The sequence below is a fragment of the Helicoverpa zea genome, chromosome 27 (genome assembly GCF_022581195.2).
Source record: "Helicoverpa zea isolate HzStark_Cry1AcR chromosome 27, ilHelZeax1.1, whole genome shotgun sequence".
In the NCBI taxonomy this organism is placed as follows: Eukaryota; Metazoa; Arthropoda; class Insecta; order Lepidoptera; family Noctuidae; genus Helicoverpa; species Helicoverpa zea.
Genome location: NC_061478.1, coordinates 5,884,119 through 5,911,010, shown reverse-complemented (window position 1 = coordinate 5,911,010; position 26,892 = coordinate 5,884,119). Strand labels below are relative to the sequence as shown.

At 37.0% G+C, this 26,892-nt stretch overlaps 1 protein-coding gene across 3 annotated transcripts in view; it reads left to right on the top strand.

Annotated features, from left to right (window-relative positions):
* The first annotated feature begins 13,706 nt into the window (after positions 1 to 13,706).
* Positions 13,707 to 26,892, top strand: part of LOC124643298 — a 45,035-nt gene continuing 31,849 nt past the window's right edge. For 2 of the 3 annotated variants that reach the window (XM_047182225.1, XM_047182223.1), the window contains exon 1: positions 13,707 to 13,870. The gene's annotated coding sequence lies outside the window, so the exon portion shown is untranslated. Of the gene's footprint in view, positions 13,871 to 14,161; positions 14,349 to 26,892 lie in introns of those variants that run through there. The other variant, XM_047182224.1, reaches the window with a different exon arrangement.

Genomic DNA, 26,892 nt, shown 5'->3' with positions numbered 1-26,892 from the left:
CCAGGTGAAACTCTGGGTAACGGAAACATTGGAAATAATGTATCAATACTGTACCCTCAGCACTTACAACTTTCATAATTTTCTTTCAAATAGAAAAACACCATTTTGTTACGATGTACATTGGGAGCCATACGGCGCAGTGAGACCAACCCTTAAAATTCAGGATGTCGATCATAAAAATAGATTTTGTAAAAAGGCTATCTATTTTTATAGCTTTAAACAGGTGTAGACATAAAAGTCAGAGCTTTTTATTAAATTATTTATAGCCGGAATATAAATCAGTTTAATAAGCAATCAAAAGTGACAACTGTTGTCTATGGGTCATGAGTCACACCTCCATTTCCTGTAGGATCCAGCCAGACAGAGAGACATTTACTCATCCATCAGATTGAAGAGCTAGACAGACAAATCGACAGTAAAAAATTGGCACCTCCATATTTGGAACCATCGCATTTTTTGAAGTCTGTTAGCAACCGGAACTTAGTATCTGCCTAGCCTCTTCCCAATTGTGACGAGGTCGACTTTCAATCTAATTCAGTTCACACGAAACGGTTGCTTGATTTGACCTCAGCAGCACACTGACAGACAAATTTTCTTTTTTCCGACTACCGTAAACGTCTATCAAAAATGAAACACTAAAGGCTCTAGATGTCTTTGCCTCGTTGAACCTAAGTCAATACGATTTGACCTAACTGATATTCTCGGCCACAGCGGCTGTTTTGAGCTGCGAGATCAGCCAGCTACATGGACGCTATTAAACGTGCACAAGTTTACCCACTCTCTAATCCCTCTCTCTTAGTTTTCAGGGACGGCAATCCGACACGACTGGAGAAAGATTACAAGCAGAACCGACTTTTAAATGCTCTCCAAGGCATTTCAACCGTCTTCCAGACTGAAGGCTTCCTGATGGTTTCCGAAGAACTCTCAAAGCGACTTCGCAAGGATCACAGCTGTCGTTCTTGCCACTCCCCCACGGGGAAGTCTGGGCATAAGCTAGGTGTATGGTAAGTTTAATTATGACAGTGCTCCTAACTGTCAAATGTCACTGTCACATACCACAGCTAACACAATATATCTGTACAGTTCACACACAGAATTGACAACTGCTGAACCGAACTGCGTTCCTTCACGAAATATATACAGACAGCAGATAAACTCGACGATTTATCGATTTTTTCATTTTATTGCCAAATTGTTATTGGAATTCGTTTTAATGTTATAATAAATTATTGTTGGGAATTTTGTAGGGAGGTTAGTAACATTCTAATGTTTAAGTGATGAGTTGTTTCTTTATTATAAGTATTTCTTAAAAATAAAGATCATTCCTGAGTTTGTATTTTAGAATGGTGAACTCACGCATTTTCTTAACTACGTATTTACTATATCGTCCTTTCTACACCGTCTAGTGATTACGATTGTCTTCCTGACTATGTGCGGTTAAAATCAAATTCTATGACAGAGTTTCAAGTACATAAACATAAAATAAAAATACTTTTGTAGTTTTACTTCTGGATAAGATTAGCATAGAATATAACATTATAAAGTAACTAAAGCATTTCAGAGTTCTTGATTTGGGATAATTTAAGTGTAACTCAGCATTTAGCATATTATTGACATTCATCTTTAAAGTTATTCTCTGGTACATAAATTAAGTATTAATTTGTCACAGCTATCTATTACTTATTTAAAACACATTAAAATTAATAACTCTCATTTCTCATAATTTATAACAATTTTAATTTCAATAATACAAAGTTTGCCTGCCAACGCTCCGTCAAGCGTCCGGTAGTCGTGGCCGCGGACAAATGTCTTTATTATGTTAATCGCCGAACATTCTGTCTCTAAACGGATATTATCGACGGATTTATTAACTAATTATTGATTATTAATGTGCTATCGTTATTTTTAATGCGTTTTGTGTTGGTAATTTGTGGTTGCACTGTTAAGAATAAGTATAGTGTACGTGTTTCTGGATTTGCGTTGCTATGTGCGACTCAATGAGGAAATCATTCTAAATACTTACAAGCTGTTTTCTTCCATTTTAACTTCTGTTTCCTTTGCTTTTTACACATTGTCTACATCTCTTTTATTCTCATTTTCCTTTCGCAGGTATGCTGGAAGAGATTTCTTTAGAAATAAGCATTCTCTTTGTAAATTCAAAGTAATATACTAAGATCCATATTAAAAATGCAGGTGTAAATAATTTTCAGCAGGAGCTATTTATAAAGGACTACATATCTGTTTCTCGCAGTTTCACCCACATTTCGAGGGATCTTTTTCTTGATAAAAGCCATGTCTAAAAAAGTGCTGCCTACTTAAAATAAGTTGTGACTTGAGCAAGCTAAATATTTTCAATTTTTCGTTCCTAATCATTGTAGACCCAAAGTCAAAATGGTCTTTGACCTAAATATTTCTGCAAAAACAGTGACAAATGACGTCACCCACACATTACGTCACCACTCAGAAATGATTAGAACGGTGCGAACAATTGTCATTCAGCGTTAGTACGCAATTTGTGCTTATTATCATAATCATAAGTAGGACTGCATATTAAATGTACAGGTATATTATACGTATGTGCAGAATAATCTCAGACTGGCTATTTACTTAGATTTGACACCTGAAGAAACGTCATCCTCATCTGTCTAGCCTTTTCCCAAATCTGTTGAGGTCGGCTTCTTGTTGCAGGTCAGGGCTCCATAAAGATCAGCGGGGCCCAGCAGGGCCAAGGCCTTCCGGGCTGCGTGATTGTTCGTGTGAGTTACCGCGGCCCTGGTACATAAAAGGTCTACGACGGAACACGACGGTTTTTAGTCTCACACTCCCTCACCGCTGCTAACAGTGCTAACCCACAGCGGGAGGGGTCATTTGATGATTTTTGACGTCGTTAAAAAAAGGGCTCCATAAAAAGAAGCCTCCTGATGATGCATGCCATGTCTAGAAGTACAGCTTCCTGCATAAGATGCTTGATCTAGGCGTCGGAGATCACGCTGTTGCACACGTTCCTCAGAGAGAATCATCAAAACCAGCGGCACTCTGCTGAGAGCTAAAGACTGCCGGGGCTGAGGGAATGTTCGCGTTAGTTTCTAGGAGTCCAACCAGTACTCGGTAGTGATGTCAACACTTCTGCCATTGACATTTTATTTGACCTTCATTTCCTAACGTCACACAATATAAATTAGTCCAAACCCAAAAACAAATCACAATTAGACTACCAAAAAACAATTACACATAATAAAAAAACATCAAACAATTAAATGTCGTCATTAATTAATATTAAATTAATTGCATCCATTGTTACAAATTAGTCACAATGGCGACTGTTGGCGCGAAATGTAACCAATATGGCGGACAATTATGAGTCGATTGCGCGCCAAATAAGTACCGAAACGATTGTATGCAAAATTTTGTGATGCATGACTGATTGATAATAATGTTCTGTGCTTGCCAAAGTTTAGGTTATGTTACACTGTTGGGTTTAATTGGGGCAGTGTACTGGAGAATCTGGATTACGTGTAGAATGATTTTAAAATAAAAAAAAAATCTTAAAGCCGTTTTGGATAGGCGTTTACAACCTATGAATGCTGGAGTAGGTGACCTACATACAACTAAAGAAAAATAACCTGCATCACAGACTTTCTGACTACAGATAAATAGATATCTTTAGATAATTTAGTCCACGTTAAAACTGACTCACCTAGGGGTATCAGGTTGACCGGGTAAATGGGTTGAGGAGATCAGATAGACAGTCGCTCCTTGTAAAACACTGGTACTCATCTGCAACCGGTTAATCTGAGGAGCTGATCCCAAACATAGTGGAGAAACGGCAGGTGAGATGATAACTCTACAACACACATAAATAAAATCTAGCACTAAAAAAGGTTGACAGCCACTTCCAATCATTCGACAGCATACAAATACCTCGATTATCGATTAGAAACCGATTTTCGAGAATCGATTTTACGATATAAGGATATAGATTCAATAATAGTGCTTAATTAAATTATTAGGTATTTTTATAGCATTTTTATGAACCGTCTATTGTGTTGGTTATTGATATTCTGATACAGTGCGAAACCAGACTGCTTTATGTAGTGTTTTTAATTTCTGGACGCCATTTTCCTTGTCTGAAGTCTAGGCCCAGCGCACACCGCTGGAAGCGCGTCGCAGCGCATTTGAAGACAACAATTTAATATAAACCTTAACTACCTTGACATACCTCTTATGTACTTTCTTATGTACTCGCTTATGTACTCTCCTATGTACTCTCTTATGTACTTTCTTATATACTCTCTTATGTACTCTCTTATGTACTCTCTTATGTACTCTCTTATGTACTCTCTTATGTACTCTCCTATGTACTCTCTTATGTACTCTCTTATGTACTACTCTTATGTACTCTCCTATGTACTCTCTTATGTACTTTCTTATATACTCTCTTATGTACTCTCTTATGTACTCTCTTATGTACTCGCTTATGTACTCTCTTATGTACTACTCTTTTGTACTCGCTTATGTACTCTCTTATGTACTCTCTTATGTACTCTCCTAAGTACTCTCTTATGTACTCTCTTATATACTCTCTTATGTATACTCTTATGTACTCTCTTATGTACTCTCTTATGTACTCTCCTATGTACTCTCTTATGTACTACTCTTATGTACTCATCTATATACTCTCTTATGTACTTTCTTATATACTCTCTTATGTACTCTCCTAAGTACTCTCTTATGTACTCTCTTATATACTCTCTTATGTATACTCTTATGTACTTACTTATATACTCTCTTATGTACTTTCTTATATACTCTCTTATGTACTCTCTTATGTACTCTCTTATGTACTCTCTTATGTACTACTCTTATGTACTCTCCTATGTACTCTCTTATGTACTACTCTTATGTACTCTCCTATATACTCTCTTATGTAATTTTTTATATACTCTCTTATGTACTCTCTTATGTACTACTCTTATGTACTCTCTTATGTACTCTCCTATGTACTCTCTTATGTACTACTCTTATGTACTCTCCTATATACTCTCTTATGTACTCTCCTATGTACTCTCTTATGTACTACTCTTATGTACTCTCCTATATACTCTCTTATGTACTTTCTTATATACTCTCTTATGTACTCTCTTATGTACTCTCTTATGTACTCTCTTATGTACTACTCTTATGTACTCTCTTATGTACTCTCTTATGTACTCTCCTATGTACTCTCTTATGTACTACTCTTATGTACTCTCCTATATACTCTCTTATGTACTTTCTTATATACTCTCTTATGTACTCTCTTATGAACTCTCTTATGTACTCTCTTATGTACTACTCTTATGTACTCTCTTATGTACTACTCTTATGTACTCTCCTATATACTCTCTTATGTACTCTCCTATGTACTCTCTTATGTACTACTCTTATGTACTCTCCTATATACTCTCTTATGTACTTTCTTATATACTCTCTTATGTACTCTCTTATGTACTCTCTTATGTACTCTCTTATGTACTCTCTTATGTACTCTCTTATGTACTCTCTTATGTACTACTCTTATGTACTCTCCTATATACTCTCTTATGTACTCTCCTATGTACTCTCTTATGTACTACTCTTATGTACTCTCCTATATACTCTCTTATGTACTTTCTTATATACTCTCTTATGTACTCTCTTATGAACTCTCTTATGTACTCTCTTATGTACTACTCTTATGTACTCTCTTATGTACTACTCTTATGTACTCTCCTATATACTCTCTTATGTACTCTCCTATGTACTCTCTTATGTACTACTCTTATGTACTCTCCTATATACTCTCTTATGTACTACTCTTATGTATTCTCTTATATACTCTCTTATGTACTCTCTTATGTACTCTCTTATGTACTCCTTTTAAGTATTGCTCTTATGTACTATCTTATGAACACTTATGTACTGTCTTATGGACTCTCTTATGCACTCTATTATGGACTCTCATAAGAGAGTTCATAGGAGAGTTTATAAACTCTCCTATGAACTCTCTTAAGTCTTACTCTCTTATGTAGGTACTACCCCTATATACTACCCTTATGTACTCTCTTATGAACTCACTTAAGAACTCTCTCCTGGACTCTCTTATGTACCCCTCTTATGTACTCCTCTTATGTAATCCCCTTATGTTCTCTCTTATGGACTCTTACACCCATTAACAAACCTACAGTGTTTGTGTTGTTACTTAGCCACGGACTCCTCAAGAAAAGCTGTATTTATTAAAATATCGAGTTCACATTACATTCTCGATCAATGAAACATTCTACCATGACTCATAGAGCCGTCAATAAACTATGCTAACCATAGACAAGGATATTAATACTCAGCCAGGTGTCTATGGCAGCGGTTAACAGTCATAAACTCTATGATTGCTTCCGAATTAACTGTGGTTTGAATATTAATCGGTTTATAGTTTCTTGTAACCGAATTGTTATGGTTAAGTGGCTATTCAGTTAGGTTTAACGTGTATCGTTCTTAGAAGTTTAACGTACGTACCTAAATAGGTATGTGTGGCTAGATAATAGAACCTCTTGTAACATTTTCACCTACATTGCTATAAAAACTGAAAATATTTTCAACAAATTATGAAAATGAAAAAATGAAGCTCCATAACTCAGTAAAAACAAAATTACATGTTTTTTATGTACGTGAAGAACTTTTTTTATGTATTTTGGTATAATTAATAAATATTTATTGTGTATTTATTTTATCCACAAATAAATCCAAAAGTTGACTGGCCAGAATTTAATTTCCTTGAAAACCCAGCAGGACTCCTTATGCAAATTCAAATAAACCAAAGTCTAGAATACTTTTTAACCACCACAGACAAACAGGAACCAGTCCGCCATATTGGGTATCGTTCGCGCCAAAACTCACAGGAACGTTAATGGCGCCTAAATTGACCCAACAGGGTTGATTTATCGTCGATTCATTAGAAATGAGGTGTAATGCAAGCTTTGAATCTTAATTAATTTATTGTTGCAGTTGCTTGAATTTGTTTGGAGGTGAGTTTTAGGCTGTGGCTTTTCCTGATAGTAATAACTAGCGGTTTCTCGTGGTTTTACTAGCGTACCAAGCAATTTCTTCTCGTAGTCGTATAAATATGACCCATGTCATCCGGGGATGGGGAACTTCAGTGAAAGAATTTTTCAAATCAGTTGCTGGGGCCTTTAAGACAAGTAAGTATAACAGTTGCCCCAATGGTTAGAACTTGGTAGACAGTTTATCTATAAGGTAATCCAATATAAATGCAATTTAACAGTTTAGTCGGTCTGATATTGACCGCCGACCGGTTACCTGACCGTTGTATCTAATGTGCACACTACCATTCATCTACATACTAATTCATAGACCCTATCAATCTGTCGGCCCATTGGCTGTCATTGAACATCCTTGGCAGTCGTTACGGGTAGTCAGAAGCCAGTAAGTCTCACCAACAAACAAACCAACAAAACCAACAAAGTAACCAAGGGGTTAGACTGGTGTCGGGTTGTCCGGGTAACTGGGTTGAGGAGGTCAGATAGGCAGTCGCTTCTTGTAAAGCACTGGTACTCAGCTGAACCCGGTTAGACTGGAAGCCGACCCCAACATGATTGGGAAAAGGCTCGGAGGATGATGATCAAACTGTCGGCCCACCACGCAGTCTTATATCAAAGTTTAGAGTATGTACCTACGTGATCACAGTTAACAGGAACCTATAATGATTTGTCAAATCATATTTACAACCTATTGTCTCACAAATAGACTAGGTCAGTACTAGGAAGGAACCTATTGTACGATATTCGCGGAAACCGTTGTAATGATAATGTTCCTTAATTTTGGCGATTATGTCAGAATGCCCGTTTTGTCAACGACAGTACCTAGGAATTGCCATTGACCAGATTAATACCGATCCATTCTTCGGGTAGGTATCTCAGAAATGAAAATAAAAATAAAATTAGCCAAGTCAAATGGCGATCAGGCTTACTTTCAGCCACGGTAGCTGTTCTCGTCAAAGGTGATCAGCCAACTGCACGAGACATGCCTACTTACTTATTACAGTGCACTAAAGCACTTGCTCAGACACGGGTGCACTCACTATTCCTTCTCACAGTGCGATGGGACGGCAATCCGACAGCACCGGCAAGAGATTAGGAGACGGAATGACATTTATATACGTTCTCTCCTAGGCACTTCCGGAATACAACTTGCTTCGTGAATGTTACTAAAAACCAGTGAAGAATGTTTTGACCCGACCCGGGTGTTGAACCTAGGACCCAGTGTACAGCAGGCACGCCCTGAAACCACAAGAGAAAGTTTAATTCAAAGCTTGTAGGTATAGGTACAGTTTTGTAATCATAGGTTTCAAAGACAGGACTGAATCACTATGCCTTGCTCGAAAAACGTACAGACAAGCATACAGACAAACGGTGCAGTCCGTTTGTATAATAATAAATAAGTACCTAACACCTTTATCTCGTAATCTATTAAAACCTATTATGTAAAACACATATAATAATTTGAATAGTAAAACCTTATCTGACCGGATGTTACAAGTGTGAACAGATCAATTTCAAACTCAATGAAACTCCATGACTTTTGAAAAAAACGAAACAATAGACCATAGACAATCCCGCCAAAATTACCAAACAAACGCTCTATGGTTGTGATATTATCTGTTGGGTAGGGATGCGTGAGAGTTGATTTTTGGGAAATGGTTCTGTAGGATTTGATTTTAATGGCCTGACTAAAGATTTATCACTTATCCAATAAATAATAAGGATGAAAATGAATCCCTACTTACTTAATATTATAAATGCGAAAGTAACTCTGTCTGTCTGTTACGCTTTCACGTCTAAACCACTGAACTGATTTTAATACAATTTGGTTCAGAGATAAAGTTGACCTTGAGAAAGAACATAGGATAGTTTTTATCTCGGATTTTTGAAGAATTCTCTTGGAAACACGATATAACCGAACTCTACGCGGACGAAGCCGCGAGTGGAAGCTAGTATATAAATATTCAGACATATTTACATGTATACATTTATCTATATAACACAATCAAACGGAAGAGTTTGATAGTTATCTTGAACGTGGAAATGTCAGGAATTACTAAACCAATCTGAAAAATATTTCAGTGTTAGACAGCTCATAAATTTATCAAGGTAGGCTTTAGGCGCTGAATGGTTACCACAGAACGCAGGTAAACCCGCCAGATTAGGACAGAAATATATATCTTGATTAACTTGACTAACTCAAATTAAAAAGGATCTACGTATAAGGACATTCAAGTAACTTTCCTACATAAGATTTTTCTTTAATAAGAATACTTAAACGCAGGATCTCCAAAGCAACATATTAAATAATAAAGTGTTCTCAAAAAGTGACAGTACATTATGTAAATAAGATTATTTAGCGTAGTGCCGCGTCACGCAACCAATTTGTTGGGCCCGCCATCTTTGTATTGATTGTGGCGTAAGAAAATCTATAGAGACGATTTATATGGATTTAATTTTATACGAGCTTCAGCCTGCGGTTTTATCAAGGAAAAGTAGCTTTTTTCCGATAAATAGGCTATCTAACTCGGAAGTAATTTTTACATCAGTGCACTGGTGTCTGAGATTAGCGCGTTCAAACAAGCAAATAAACTCTTCTGCTTTATAATATCAGGATATTGCTAGGACCTGGGGCCCGATTCTCCTAAGTTAATAATGTCAAAATCGAATAGAAATCGAATCGCAATATAATCGCAATAGCAGTTTTAACCATATCGGGCATTCTGCTACTAATAAAAGACCAATCGTATTCGATTAACATTTGATTGGTGTGCGATTGGTCTGCTATTTTGGTAATTTTGGTCTATACGGTAGTTTGCTGTACAATCATTTTGCAATCGTAAATCATTTGCAGACAAAATTATTCATTATTGAATGACAGAAAAGGATAAAAACGTTTATTTCAAAGAAAAAATAGCGGAATGCCACATACGCTTCAATCGTAATCGAGTCGGGATCGGATCTCAGTCGAATCGAGTCGAACGTCAATCGAATGTTGCTTAAGTAAAATTAGGAGAATCGGGCCCCTGGTGTCTGAGATTAGCGCGTTCAAACAAGCAAATAAACTCTTCTGCTTTATAATATCAGGATATTGCTAGGACCTGGGGCCCGATTCTCCTAAGTTAATAATGTCAAAATCGAATAGAAATCTAATCGCAATATGATCGCAATAGCAGTTTTAACCATATCGGGCATTTTGCTACTAATAAAAGACCAATCGTATTCGATTTACATTTGATTGGTGTGCGATTGGTCTGGTATTTTGGTAATTTTGGTCTATACGGTAGTTTGCTGTCCAATCATTTTGCAATCGTAAATCATTTGCAGACAAAATGATTCATTATTGAATGACAGAAAAGGATAAAAACGTTTATTTCAAAGAAAAAATAGCGGAATGCCACATACGCTTGAATCGTAATCGAGTCGGAATCGGATCTCAGTCGAATCGAGTCGAACGTGAATCGTATAGCGCTTAAGTAAAATTAGGAGAATCGCACCCCTGGCCATGACTTGGGATGGAGATTTATAAATTCTCATACCTAAGTATGTAGACTAGATAGATATGTAAATCATTTCAAACATGCTAGTTCAGTATAAGCTATATCACTTACATTTTTTAAACGGTCCAAAGTTCCGAAGATTACATTGCCTGCATTTACAAATTTTCAATCTTGCAAGTTAGTAGGTACTTATTGTTGATTGGAAAAGAAAAGGAGGAATTTAATGACACAATTGTTTTGTGGAGAGTGCACACCAAGAAGTCAAAATATTCAAATTAAATTCGACTCCACATCCCTTGTTCCGATCACCATATTGAAATTGGAACGCTCAGCCATAGACAATAACGATGGTATCGATGGCCGCTTAGCATACTACACCGTTTAGTTTGGCAAACGCGCAGTTTAGCTATATTCTCTTGTAAACAGTTGTGAAACTACGTACTAACGTTCGTAACAATGTCACTCACACACGCATGTGCTCGATGCACGACACTCAGTACTGACACCACCTAGAAAAGATCATAGAAGCTCTTTAATGCACGTGCGTGTGTGAGTGACATTTTTACGAAAATTAGTAGGAAGTGTCAGAACTGTATACAAGAGAATATATCTAAACTATGGGCAAAGGCATCGGCCATACAGCCGCAAACCTTTTTGGTTAAACAATTAATAATAATTGTATTCCGTTTATGTTAGGAACTTGGTTTAATGGCGCCCAGAATTGTATGGGTTTCCGTTGGTTATGATGGTTTTAATTAGCAATTAGACCGTAGCGTGGTTAGGACTTCTAACTTATAACTAACGTCTATGGGTCCTAACTGTTTCTTGCGGTTTCTTTCTCTGTTAGAAGCGAGATGGTTGACACACCAAAAAAAACATAAAAGACAATAGAATCATGCATGTGCAAAGTCATATTCAAAAGTTTGATTATTTTTTTTTTATCTAGTTAAATAGCCCAAATAAACCTATCGAAGCGCCTAATAAAGATTTTATTCCCTATTTTAAGTTTTCTTTATTAACAGTAAGTAGTTGTGCAGTTGCAAGGAGAAGGTCCGACTTCGAAAATAAAAACCCATAGTTTAAAAAGATTGAAAGAAACCCTTATGTCGGTATATTCAGACTGCAGGTACAACGCGCAACGAAGCTACATAAAATCTAGGTACGAGTAGAGTAGCTAGTTTTGGCTACCATTAAATATCGCAAGCTTAATTAATTTAGCTCATTAAATGTTCTAAAAACATGCCAATCAGAGCTGCAGTGATCCGAGTCTTTAATTAGAAAGCCAATTCATTAATTACAACGTGTATGTTAATGGTCTAGCCATTTGGCTGAAGTTATTGTAAGGCTTGGATTACAAAGCATAATTTTAATTTAGCTGTTCAGTTGGCATACAATTCAAAGAGAGGAAAACGGTAGGGTCAATGCATACATATTTTTAAGCTGTTTTTAAGTTGTTGATATTTATATATTAATATTTTTTGCACATTGTACAACTACGTGAACCGTCCTTCTCTGTGTGAGAGGAGGCCTGTGCCCAGCAGTGGGACGATAAAATGGCTGTAACATAACAGTACAACTACGTAGTTTAGGCGTTCTCCACCAGTCTACCTTAAAGTAGTGGTGAGATGGAAGATAAATAAGTAAGCCGCAGTCATTTTAAGTTTCTGGCTTTTAACGAATCTTAGCAGATATTCATTCATATTGCTAACATCTTAAACTAAGGCGCTCGTTAGACGATCAAATTGTGCTTGTTCCCCATGTAGAGTTGATGCTGACGATGTTTAGCGACAATATAAAATAGTCTTAAAAAATCCTTGCTGAACATGCATGATCAATGTGAAAATTTCCGGGGGACAGACAGCGATGCGGAGTACTTCGACGACTAACTCTCAGCTGTTTTTTTATTACTTTTATTATTCTTATTCTAGTTTGTAGATCTTTAGTTGTGGGTAGGGCTGCCATCTCGAATTTCGCCAAACCCGGACAAACATTAAAAAAACCCGGACATTTGGCGTAAATCGCATTTTTTCCCCGAACGAGTACGATTTTTTTAAACAAAATAATACCTAATTTGTAATCCATTTACTATTAACATATACTTAAATTCAATGAGGTGCTTCCTTACATAAAAATTGTCCGGGACACTTCTTAAAACCCCGCCCGGACGGCCCCCGGACGGCCTCTAAACGAGGACAAATCCGGGGAAACCCGGACGGATGGCAGCCCTAGTTGTGGGTAATCATTTTAGTTTTGTGAATATAGTTTTAATTTTTATTGTTAATCATGTATTATAGAAGTGTGAAATAAAATAGGTCCATATACCTAAATTGTAAAAAGAAGGTAAATAAAAGGGAGACAGGTACGTGGTTTTATTTTCAAAACCTAGCCAGTAAATAAAGTCTATAAAATATAATTACTTTAGTTTTTTTGTTTTCTAAGGCTTAGCCGAGGTACCTATCAATATGCCTAAGTACCTACTTTGTTCAGATCAGTCAATTGATGATTTAGCTCCATCCGATTTAACTAGAAGCCGTTAATTTAATAATTAATTTCGTCATGATATTCAGGTATAAGTAGGTGTATTTATTTCAGTCAAAATAGTAAAGCATCTATATACTTATAAATCATGCATATCTACTTATCTTTTGGTATCTTTTACCGATGTGTAAAACGTCATAATAGTTATGACGTCTTCAAACTGCGTGCGTCTATTGTTTAGAATGCGGCGTCGTCACAATGAGCAAAATTAATTTATAAAATGGTGAGTAATGCTGATAATTAAGTACCTATTGCTGCGATGCGTTTCATTTTAGTACCTATTATTTGTCTACTTAGTAGATACTTAACTACCTCAAAGAATCAATTAATAAGTTTTTACGAGTCTTATTTTTACTGGTTTGATATTCACTACAATATCTTTAAGTTTAAAATAAGGTGAAAAGCTTAACAATTAAAACAACATATTTTTTCACAAGAAATCAAATAGAAAATCTAAATGGCAATTTCCACTAGCAGAACATATAAATCCTTGCTAGCGCCATCTGTTATCGAGTAGCGCAACTAAAATTCTAAAATTCTATTTATAAAACATAACCTTGTCTATGGCACTTGGCACAAGTACCCGAATGAAGTTCAGTTTTGACAGTTGTAATGTAACAGTGGTCATCCTAGTTTTTTTATACCTCCTTGCATTTTGATACCAAAATATTAGATATTCGTAAAGTGGTATTACGTGAACAAGATGAAAATGAGAACCCACGCATATCGGGAAAGGTGGAATGCGACCCGCTAGCGACGGTGAGTACAACACGAGCTCCTTACTATAATGCTAGTGCCTGTATTTTTAACTGATTAAAAAAAACCGTAGTCAATTGGCTGTTAACCTTTTAACTAAAAGCGGGAGACGCGTAATTCGACGCTATGCCGTGTATAATTTTATTACTATTCGCTCGACGGCGCATACATTAGCGGGAGGACGGTCGCCCACATTCGTTTTTCGGTGTATAGCATTAAAACGCCTAACTGTAATCGTTACTTATCAAACGTAATTGTTTCTTTATCTATATTAGTACAAATTTCATATTTAAACCCTTGATTGGGCGTAAACTGCTTGATATAATACATGTTAACTATATGCAAAGTTTATTATCATTGTTATATTATAATCAGTGATTGTGGTTTTAATAATTGTGCGAAAAAGTATATTTGTTGGCTGAACGCGAAATACCATAACGCATATTTAGTGCGAAAAAAAATATGCAAGGATTTTTAAGAGGTAAGTTATAGTTTTTATTTTTTTTTACATAATGCAAGCTAAATATTTAATTGTTTATTTATAATTAATTTATCTATATGAGCAATTGTTTTCTTCAAATGCATTTATAAATAATATGCTAGTATGTTATTTATATTTATCTGGTTAAACTGGAACAACAATGCTGAATAATTTAAGACATAAATAGCTGCCCTTGTAAACAACCCAATGCAATCTTTTTTTTTCTTTTTTTATATCAATTATTATTTTGAATCAGAATTTGGTCAAATCATTAAATATTAAGGTTTTCTTTTAACTTGAATAAGCCTTTTGATGAGCTTACAGTTTTAAAATTATAAATGATAGATTAGTGTTCCGGGAAACAAACACTGGTAGTCAGCTGAATCTGGTTAGACTGGAAGCCGACCCCAACATAGTTGGGAGGACCAAGGCAGATGATGAAACAAACTGAATTATTTCTAATAAGCTTTTTAATAATTGTCATTTAGAATAGAACATTGATATAAACAGAATATTTTTAAAGCCTACAGTTTATTAGACCTATAAATAATCCTTAGTTATCTTATCTATGCAAATATTGTTTTAATGGTGGCTTGCAAAATTGGATGCAATATTGATAAAATTATTGCATTTTTTAAACTTTAGGGACCTTATACTCAATTTGTTGAGTAGGTACTTAAAAGTAGGTTAACAATTTTGAGATTTTTATATAAAAACTCACTGTAAAAATGAAATGTGACTAAAATTTAGTGTTAATAGGTACAATAATGATTGCCAAATGATCAATTGAATCCTTGTTTCGAAAGTTGTTAATTTTTTAAATATGTATTTGTGTAAAAAGTCCTGTCAAGATTTTTGACCTTTTTTTAAGTACATAAACCAATGGTGATATTTATAATAGATAGGTTTGGGTAGTCAGTAGCCATCAATTTTGATTACAAGTTTTATTTTTCTGTTAATCTATACTGTTTTTGACTATTCTTTAAGTAAAAAAACAAAGTCTACTGGTCATTTTGACAATCTATAACTGATAAGTGATAACCGTTATTTATCTTTTGAAATAGTTAATTCTTAATGTAACCGTGTGACAATGATTGGAAATATTTAAAATATACTCAGTATTATCTTATAGATAACTATCATTTACTTTATCTTGTTAAAACTGTTTTTGAATTGTAATTATCTATGATTATACTTATTTTATGTAACTTTTTAATCTTGGATCGTAAAAACTGCTACTGCACGCGTTAAGTGCGCACGTACGACATTTTTTTGGAAATCATCGTACCTACCTTTTTTTTAAACAATATACCTACCTTTTTTTTCTTAAATAATATACCTACCTTGATTGATTTACCTGAGATGTAAAGCTATAATTACGCGGTCAATAAATGGATGGGTGACCTATGTCAAATGACGATCGCGGGAATTTCATACAATCTATACTAATAAAATGCCTCGTTGGTCTAGCTGTCGCTAGTGCGGCTGCTGAGCACGAGGTCTCGGGTTCGATTCCCGAGTTGGGCCGAAATCGCTTTGTGGGTTTTAGAAGACTTTCACAAAGCAGCCCGGAGCCTGGAAGCTGGTGATTGACACACCCGTGCATCGGAGAGCACGTAAATGTCGGTCCTGCGCCTGATCTCTCTCCGGTCGTGTCGGATTACCGTCCCATCGGGCTATGAGAGTTAAGGAATAGTGAGTGCACCTGTGTCTGCGCTAATGCTCGTGCACTGTAATATGTCCTGCGTAGTTGGCTAATCTCCTTACATGAGAACAGCCGCCGTAGCCGATAATCGGCTAGGAGGACATCATCATCACTAATAAAATGAAGAGGAAACATGAAGCTCCGAAACTACTGACCCGATTTTTTAAATTCTCTTACTGTTGCAAAGCTACACTCTTCCTGAGTAACTTAGGTTAGGTATCTATATTTTATCCCGGTACGGGCAGTAGTTCCCACGGGACGTGGGTGAAACCGCGGAAAAACGTCTAGTAATCAATATTAAATGAACAGAAATAAAATTAATACTTTTAGTCAGTCTAAAATAGAGTGGTAAACTTATTTTAGGTACCAATATTAGCCAGCATTTTGAGGTCAGTTAGAAGTCGCTCGATATCGATAAAATGCATCTTGATATAACTGGTAACTACCTACGGAGTGACAAAACCACTTTTTTATAATAATATGACTAAATATCTAAGCGGCATACATTAAGGTGCGTTTTGAAGGTAACTGTCGACCGCTCTTGCAGCGACTGCATGAAATCAGTCGATAGTTTAGGGTGACTGTACGTGCTGCTGCCGCTTCGATACAAAACGGTTTCATGTAAATACATACAAACTAGTAGTGCAGCTGCGGCCGATATCATGCAGTCGATGCTTGTGCGTTCGGCAGTTGCAGTCAGCAGTTAGCATTTAAAACGTACGTTTGGACTTTGGGAAGACACTGCACCAAAACGGATCGGAGCAAAGAAGTTTTGTAACAGGCATTAAAATTTCCCGTATACGTACCTACTATTGAGTGGGCGGAGACGAGATGATGGATTATCGAAATTCTATTGCTTGTTTTAAAACCTTCTCTGCTACTTACGTCCTTTTTTCCGATGGGTTAGTGAGGGAGTGTCAGACTCTTAGTGACCAGAACCCATTTTTTGCCTTTTATGCACCAGGGCCGCGATAACTCTTTCGTCTACTGGGTCTTTAAATTCGCTGCGTGTTTCGGAAAGCACCTCAAACGCTCAATTTACGTACAGACTTGGCGGTCCAATGTACGCGTAGTCGGTTACGCGTACACATATTGTGAATGTGCTACGAGACGAGTCGGCATGCATGCTCAAATATATGACGCTCAGATACAGAGGGAACGCCGGCTCTGAACTCAGATTTAGGCAATAGTCGCGTCCAAACGGCCGCAGTTCTCATATAGGGAGTTCAGCCAGCTGCGCAGGACATATTATAGTGCTCGAGCATTTGCGCAGACACAGGTGCACTCACTATTCCTTCACTCTCTTAGCCCCACTGGTTAATTGATGTTGATGATCAATCGACGGAACTTCTTCCTACCTATCCTACGTCACCAAATAGTGCAGTTTACCAATCGTGAAAGATTTTTCAAATTCATTCAGTATTTTCGTTTAGATGCCTCTAGAGTACAAAAAACAACAACTTTTTTATAATAAGTAAGTAATTTAGATAAAGAAAAACAAGTATATAATAGGTATACTCCGCCCCGTTACACGCTCCGCCCAAAATGCAGTTTAGCATAAACTAACAGGTATTCATAGTTAATTTATATGCAAAAATAAAACTAAATAAGTAGTAGGTACACTAGGAATTAATAACTAAATTGTCTGTATTTACTCAGCTTACAAAATACAGTTTGTAACTACAACTTGCTACTGTGACGATTTATACATATTTATTATATCTAACTCCTGTCATCGGTTTCACCCGTGTTGCGAAGGAATTACTTCGCGTATTGATATAAAAAGTAGCCTATAGCCTTCCTCGATAAATGGGCTATCTAACACTGAAAGAATTTTTTATATCGGACCAGTAGTTTCTAAGTTAGGTAGGAAGTTTTTTTTGTCTGTCTGTGTTGTTATAATAATGCTGAACCTATATTATGTAAGTGAAAGATGTGGAAATATGGAAACCATGTAAGTAAACAATTTTACTAGCTTTTGTCCGCGACTTTGTCCAGTTAAAGTTCATCAAGGGAATCGGAAAGCGGAGTAACTATTCGGGTTTGTAGTGATCGACCTCTCTTTTTCTATGTATTTTGAAAGTTAATCAAAAATTATCTGCCTGGCCTTTTCCCAACTATGTTGGGGTCGGCTTCCAGTCTAACTAGATGCTGCTGAGTACCATGTTTTATATGTAGTAATTGCCTATTGGACCTCCTCAACCCAGTTACCTGGGCAACTTATTACCCATTGGTTAGTTAATCAAGATTGCTTGCCAAGGTTTTCCATATTTCCGTAATCTTATGACCTACACAAAAACCTTATATTACATTTCCTGCTTTTGAGTAAGATTCTAAAAAAATCTCACTTATAGTAGGGTAAACTCGTTAGAGATGGCCATAGTTTTATCTAGACATAATAAAAAAAAGAAAAAGTGTTGTTATAATCATTCTTTTATTCTTATCATAATTAACAGTTATTAGTCTTGTAAAAATCAACGACAAATATTTTTTTATAATTCAGAAACATATTAAAAAACAATTTCTAAAAAAAAATAGAATTGGCCATCTCTCCCGGGGCTTCAGGGTAAGTTGGCCATAGCTATACGGGATAGATGACCAGTACTTGACTTCCCTTTTCCCTTTCCCTTGCCCTGAAATTCGGCTCGTGTAGCTTCTTTTTTCTTCTTCTGTCCTCATTTGGAGCACATATCATCAAACTCGGTACAGTTTTCATGTACCTGTCACAAATAGGTAAGACACTGGAGCCACTCTTCCACAAGACGAGTCTTATGATAATTTTCTCCGCATCCAGCGCAGTTTTCTTTATCTTCTTCGTCAGGTTGTAAAAGTCGTGGTGGCCTAGTGGGTAAAGGACCAACCTCTCAAATATGAGGGCGCGGGTTCAATCCCAGGTCAGGCAAGTACCAATGCAACTTTTTTACGTTTGTATGTACTTTTTAAGTATATCTTAGACATCATTGGCTGTGTTTCGGATGGCACGTTAAACTGTAGGTCCCATCTGTCATTGAACATCCTTGGCAGTCGTTACGGGTAGTCAGAAGCCAGTAAGTCTGACACCAGTCTAACCTAGGGGTATCGGGTTACCCGGGCGACTGGGTTGAGAAGGTCTGATAGGCAGTCGCTTCTTGTAAAGCACTGGTACTCAGCTGAATCCGGTTAGACTGGAAGCCGACCCCAACATGATTGGGAAAAGGCTCGGAAGATGATGATCTTCTTCGTCAGATGTATCACACTGGTTCACTGAGATCAGAACTGCTTTCGCTATTACGCTTTACAGCTTTCCGTTTTCTATTCTTATTTGTATCAGTCTTCTTATCTTTGGGTTTTTTAGTGAATCTTCATTCCAACAACCACGAGTGGCTATGGCTTTTCTCTGATACTTATTTGGCATCTGTAACAAAACAGTAAACGCATTAATATCACTTCAAATAACAAAAAATAATATGGCTATCTCAACCTGAATTTATACGGCCATCTCTCCTTTTTGTGCGGGTGACATGGCCATATCAAATTTTTGATTTAGTTAAACATTAGCAGGCGCCATTTTGAGGTTCGAATAGACGTTAACACTTGATAAACATAATAAACTAAGCAAACATTTAAAAAATGCAATAAAAAGTGGTACTACATGATAATATATGACCACACTATACAATTTTTGCAATAACCTGTAAAATAAAAGTTTAATTACTTACTTTTTAACATAAATACTCGCAGCAGCGTCGTCGCATTGTGTTCCCGAGCGTGGCTTGCGGTGTACTGACTGCATTGTAGCGTCATCTAGCTATGCATGCCAAAAATAATTCGATTGGCCATCTCTCCCGTATGGCCATCTCTAACGAGTTTACCCTAGAGATTCAAAAATTCTATGGCTAGCTAATGAATAAGTGAATTTTTTGATAACTTTTTTTTTGACGATACGCTAACGCTAACTTTTGCAAAATACATTGACACCTATAAAAAATTATATTTGAAATCTATAGGCTAAGCAACGGCTGTATGACCGATCAAAGGTTGATGCACTTAGAGTTAGGTACCTGTCCGTAGATCTTCTGTCCTGACAAGTTCCTTCAAACCTTGGACAGCTCGTAAATGGTGAACGCCCAATAAGGCCCAAATAAAGGCCGAAAGCGTCGAATTTTAAAACTCTACATAAAGTGTTATGAAAGCCAACACACATGCCTTCGTTGAATAGTTCTACGTGTCGCTCGCAGTTAGGGAGCGGGATGTGATTTACTCTTTTGCCAAATCTAGGCTCCGATTTTCATACAATTTTCACGTAGACCTCGATGAAAAAGATTATGATTCATGCTTCCGTCTTCCGTCCACTACTGCATACTCTGTTACAGTTACAGCCTTTTTATCGTCCCACTGCTATGCACAGGTCTCCTCTCACACGGAGAAGGATTAAGCATTGCATACTCTCTAGCTTTCTAAAAAAAACAGTAATAATCTGACTGCGTCTAGAACTTACTCGCGAGCTTTGTCAGGTCGTCCTACCAAGAGCAAAGGAATACTAGCATGGTAGAATTCACGCCAAACTTTTTCTCGTCGAAAATTGCTCGAATCCCGCAGAAACCAATTTTAGGTACCCATCACTATACTAGTAGGTAGGGTAGGCGTGCTCGAAATCCATATAGAATTTTGCGAGAATTGTCTCGATTTTCCAGCGTAACAATGTAAAGGTGAAGGCAAACGTCTTCAGGAAACCTGTCCTGGCGTCTGCCATTCTACTGGCTTATAGGTAAACAAAGCTAAATCTAATAATTCAATATTTTTTTTCTATGAAACTAACGCCAGCAAGACTAGCCGTGATAAAACATTTCAAACAAACAATCCACTCTCTCACATTCTTTCACAGCTTAACATAATATAGTGCACTGCTTTCCGCCCGCAATTTCTCTAGTTTCCCGAGATAAATACTTACCAAACCCAAATACAAATAAGCCCATATCTTATTCCAATATTAGCTATATTGCTGCCAAGTTTCTTCAAAATCCGTTGAGCAGTTTTTGCTCATCGTCCGAGCCTTTTTCCCAACTATGAGTATGACCGGATGTAGCTGGGTACCGGTGCTTTACAAGGAGCGACTGCCCTACCTGACCTCCTCAACCCAGTTACCCGAGCAACCCAATACCCCTTGGTTAGACTGGTGTCAGACTTACTGTCTTCTGACTACCCGTAACGACTGACAAGAATGTTCAATGACAGCCGGGACCTACAGTTTAACGTGCCATTCGAAACACAGTCATTGGTGTCTAAGAAATACTTAGAAAGTACATACAAACTTAGAAAAGTTGCATTGGTACTTGCCTGACCTGGAATCGAACCCACGCCCTCATACTTGAGAGGTTGGTTCTTTACCCAATAGGGCACCACGACTTTTTTGCAGCAGTTTTTGCATGAGTAACAAACGTAGCCACCCAACTTTCACGTTTACAATATTTAATATGATGTGTGATGACAGTAAAGATTCAGTTTACCTGATTATCATATTTCTATAACCCGCGCTTTGTCCCACTGATTAAATTAAAGTAAAGACGTCATATAGATAGATAGGAAAAACATTGATCTTCACGGATTTTCTGTTTCAAACGTAAGTTTCCCCACGTTGTTTTCCTTTACATAACTATTGGAGTCGGCTTCCAGTCTAACTTGATGCGGCTGAGTACCAGTGTGCCACATGGAGCGATTGCCTATCTGATCTTCTCAACCCAGTCTGCTGATCAACCCAGTACCCCATAATAAGACTGATTCTCAGACTTACTGGCTTCCGACTATAGTCTGTTTTTTAATCTCGTAGACTAAATTGACACTTGCAAAATGTCAAACTTACAAATAATGTTGCTAGCTTTTTTGTGCAGTGTTGTACTTACGATATCGGTTTGTTGAATCGTAACTTTTTATCTATAATAGACGAATTTAAGATTCATTCAAAGTTTTATATTTACAATTCACGTACGTTCACACGGCTGCACGACGTGCTACAAACTGCCAGGGATATCTGACCACGCAACGCCATGCGTGATCATCAAGAATAAGCACATTATTTCAGGATGACTTATTGTAAAAAAACGATACTTGATTTTATTAACGCTAAGTTTCGGTTGTGCCACATCACTATTTAAGAATTTGCAATAGACTGACAACACTCGTAATGTCAGTTTAGTCTACGAGATTAAAAAACAGAATATACCAGTTACGACTGCCAAAGATGTTCAAAAGACAGCCGGGACCCAACAATTTAACGTGCCTTGCGATCGAAGAATTGGTCATGACGAGATGGTCACATATCCACGGTCCGATGCTAAGGATGGTTTAACTTTATGAAAGACTAGCTTCTGCCAGCGGTTTCGGCCGCATCCCATGGGAACCTCTGCACGAACCCGGATAAATATAGCCTATAGCCTTACTCGATGAATGGGCTATCTAACGCTGAAATATTTTTTCGCCAGTAGTTCCTAAGATTAGCGCGTTCAAGAAAACAATCTATTCAGCTTTATATATAATATTAGTATTAGTATAGATAAATGAACCCGTGCGGCTGTTACTTAATCAATAGCTTTTTAGGGTTCCGTACCCAAAGGGTAAAACAGGACCCTATTGTTTTCACTCCTCTGTCCGTCCGTCCGTCCGTCCGTCTGTCGTCAGGCTGTATCTCATGAACCGTGATAGTTAGAGAGTTGAAATTTTCACAGATGATGATTTCTGTTGCCGCTATAACAACAAATACTGAAGACTAGAATAAGACAAATATTTAGGGGGGCTCCCATATAACAAACGTGATTTTTTTGCTCATTTTCTAAATAATGGTACGGAATCCTTCGTGAGCGATTCTGACTCGCACTTGGCCTGTTTTTTTACCTAGTTAACTGACCAATTAATAGATATTTTTCATGCAGGTGCTCCTAACTGTTAGACTGAACCAACAATTTAACGTATGACGTCAATATATACGTAAATGCTAATTCGCTTAAGCAGTCTAGTTTAGTTCCTACAATCAAATTGTAAGATGCAGCATCCTTTACTGCACGCGTTCCGTTTTACGTGGGCAGTTGAAACTCAAATCGTTTGAAAACTACAGTTGTATCAATCTTAACTGTTTGTCTGTCTGTCTGTGGTTAAATCAAAAAGTACTGCATTGATTTTCTTTCAGTTTTAACCAATAGATAGGGTGATTTATGACGTATGCTTTTTAAGAACCCTGCATTTAAGTATTTGCTCACGGGTTGAAATGGTCAAAGATAGCCAAGAAATAAATCATTTATTTGTGGTTTAATTAATGTAAGTACTTGTAGCCTTACTACAAAAACTTTAACCACTGTTTTACTGTTTGTAATTTGACATTTTTTTAGACAAGTCTTAAACTGACGTTAAAAAGTTTTTGTGGTAAGACGGTTATGGCCTTACTACAAAAACTTAAACTTAGACGGTAACCGTCTTACCACAAAAACTTTTTAACGTCAGTTTAAGCCTTGTCTAAAAAAATGTCAAATTATGACATTGACATAAGGTTCATTTTGCAGCCAAAATTTTATTAGACAAGTTAAAAACAGGGTTTAAAGTTTTTGTAGTAAGGCCCTTGATGTTTATGCAGTATAGCACGCATTATGTCATTTAGTTTAATTTCAGAAAAAGTTAAAAAAACATTAAGAAAATATTTTTTTCAACATTTTTGCACGCTAAAATTATAATTATTACTCCAAAATTCGTGTTATATTGTTCAATATACTTCGAGGTACCTCTTAAACAAAGTAGTTCAGTTACATGACACACATATCAGTGTTAACCTCTTCAATTAGGCTGAATAACCACGATGTCTGTGCCGCTAGCGAGCTATTAATAAGAACATGGTAATGTCGCCATTTTGAATATGTTTGCTTTACTTTGAGAACCAAAGACTGCCTCGTTGCTATAGTGGTTTTATGAACTTCCACTAAGCAGTCCGTAGTCTGGAAGTTGGTGATTGATTCACCCGTGCACCGGAGAGCACGTTAATGTCGGTCCTGCGCCTGATCTCTCTCCGGTCGTGTCGGATTGTCGCCCCATCGGCTTATGAGAGTGAAGGAATAGTGAGTGCACCTGTGTCCAAGCAAATGCTTGTGCTCTATAACATATCCTGCGCAGCTGGCTGATCTCCTTACATGAGAACAGCCGCCGTAGCCGATAATCGGCTAGGAGGACATCATCTTAATTAAACTAGTAAGTAGAAATAATTTATTAAATGAAGTACCGTTGAATACATCTTGTTATCCGTTATTTGACGTCATACGAAATTAAATAAGGCCATCTCTATAAAAATGACTAAAAACCGGCAAAGTGCGAGTGGGCCTCGTTCTACTTCATCAAGTATTCCGTACCGTGATGAAAATTGAGCAAAACAAAAATCATGTCAGTTTTAAGGGACTGTGTTTGAATAATTTTTTCATTTAACAACTAATGGTTCATAAAATACGGTTTCGTTTTTAACTTTTGAGTACGGATCTCCGAAAATCACGACCTGAATAAAGTGCCATGTTTATTTATTTGTGCTCTGCTGGCTTTCAAACCTTTTAGCCATCGAAAGTATAAAAAAAGTTGTTTTTTTTTTTCATTTCAATTACACTTTTGAGAACAATTTACGAGCTTATTGTGAAGGAAAATCATCAAATGACCCCTCCCGCAGTAGGTGTGCAGTGTCAGGGAGTGTCAGACTCTTACTGACTAAAACCCACCATGTTCCTTCTTAAGCCCTTTATGTACCAGCGCCGCGGTAACTTGCGCGAACAATCCCGCAGCTTTTACATGCTTATGGCCATTGTTCAAAAGGCTTGATTTTGCGAGGAACCAGTTTATTAAAATTAAGTAATTAAAATTATAAACTGTTCCGGATTTTGAAGCCATTTGTCAATGACATAACGATATCAGGAAATATACCATTTCCATGTCATTAGAATCTCATAAACACGAATAGGCGTAAAAATCCTACTAATATTATAAACGCGAAAGGTTGTATGTATGGATGTATGGATGTTTGTTACTCTTTCACGCAAAAACTACTGAATGGATTTTAATGAAACTTTACAATAATATAGCTTATACATCAGAATAACACATAGGCTACAATTTGTAAACATATTGTTCGAAATACTAAACCTGCGCAGACGAAGTCGCGGGCACCAGCTAGTAATTTATAATTAAACTAATTATTTAACTTTCTTATCATTTATGTTTTTAAGTAACTGTTTCCCGCGGTTGCACCCGCGTCAGGTGGGAACTTCTGCCCGTACCGGGATAAAATATAGTCTATGTTACTCGGGCAGAGTGTAGCTTTGCAACACAGAAATATTTTTTCAAATCGGATCAGTAGTTTCGGAGCTTGCGGTACAAACAAACGAGTTTGTAAGTACAAGTTAGTAGAGACACAGATTACTATAATAGTTACTACCTGTAGAGAGTAGAAGTGTAAATGACCATTAGTACCATTTTTAATGGATTGTAGGCATAAGTAAGTGGTTCTCATAGCTGTACCTAAATCAACTATCGATCTCGCTATAGGAATTAAAACCCATCTCGGTAGAAAGTTCTCGTAAATACGAATGTAATAAGCCTAAACACGAGGCAATTGCTACATACCAATGAGGAGTTCCCTCGACTCCCTGCCGTCTCCATCATCAGGTCATCTCTAAACCTTCACTGTTATGTAGTGTCTTCAAACATATACTTGAAATCCGATATGTCTACAGTTCTTGCAAGTTGACCTCGATTTCTCAAGGTCATTTTATTATCCGACCGTGACCTTGTGGCAATAAGACCACTTCAGAAATTAATATACGCTTTTTTTTCTAAATCGGTCATTGCGACTTCGAGTAGGTAATCGCGTTAAAAAAGATACAGAATCAAATAAAGAATCTAATTTTAAGGAAGTGATTTAAAAAGCGGAAGTAATTAATAAATCTATTATACTTTCACAGCAACACAGTCTACTAGAAATTTGATTTATAGTAAGTAAAACTAATTCCTAAACATAAACCATAACCCTAACTTCTGCAGTCAGTTAAAAACTTCACCAAAAATACAACAGCCTGTACATAGCACGTGTAAACCCCAGTCAGCACAAGGTAACTCGCCAAAAGATTTAACGACATTAACCATTTAAATAAACCGTATTATTATTAATTATTAACGCAAATAACATGATAATTTATTTATTTATTCGTACTGATATTTATTATTTGCATAGTTGTTTTGCACGTGGCGTTGCCCGACTTTTTGGAGGTTAACCGTCTTTGAAATTTTTTTCGCGAGCATTTCCTAAAGCAACCTTGGCTAGCTTATATTGTAGTTACTTCTTCATCGGGCTATGAGAGTGAAGGAATAGTGAGTGCACCTGTGTCCAAGCTAATGCTTGTGTGCACTATAATGAAATGAAATCGTTTATTTTGCAAGTTGGACATTACATCACTTTTACACGTCATGTTAAGAACAATGGGGTCGGCATTTCCTAACTGACTGATCCCTGAGAAGAAACGCCGAAACAAACTCAAGGGTCATAGTCAGTCTTTTAAAGTCCAAACATGTTATAAATCAAATATTATGTGTGAGTGTCACCATGTACGCGGTCTGGAATGGCCTAATGCTTCGACTGCCTCGTTGATCTAGTAGTCGTAAGCGCGACTGCTATGACTAAGGTCTTGATTCGATTCCCGGGACATATAAACTGGTTTTATGAACTATCAAAGCAGCCCGTAGTCTGGAAGTTGGTGATTGATACACCCGTGCATCGGAGAGCACGTTAATGTCGGTCCTGCGCCTGATCTACCTCCGGTGGTGTCGGATTGCCGTCCCATCGCACTA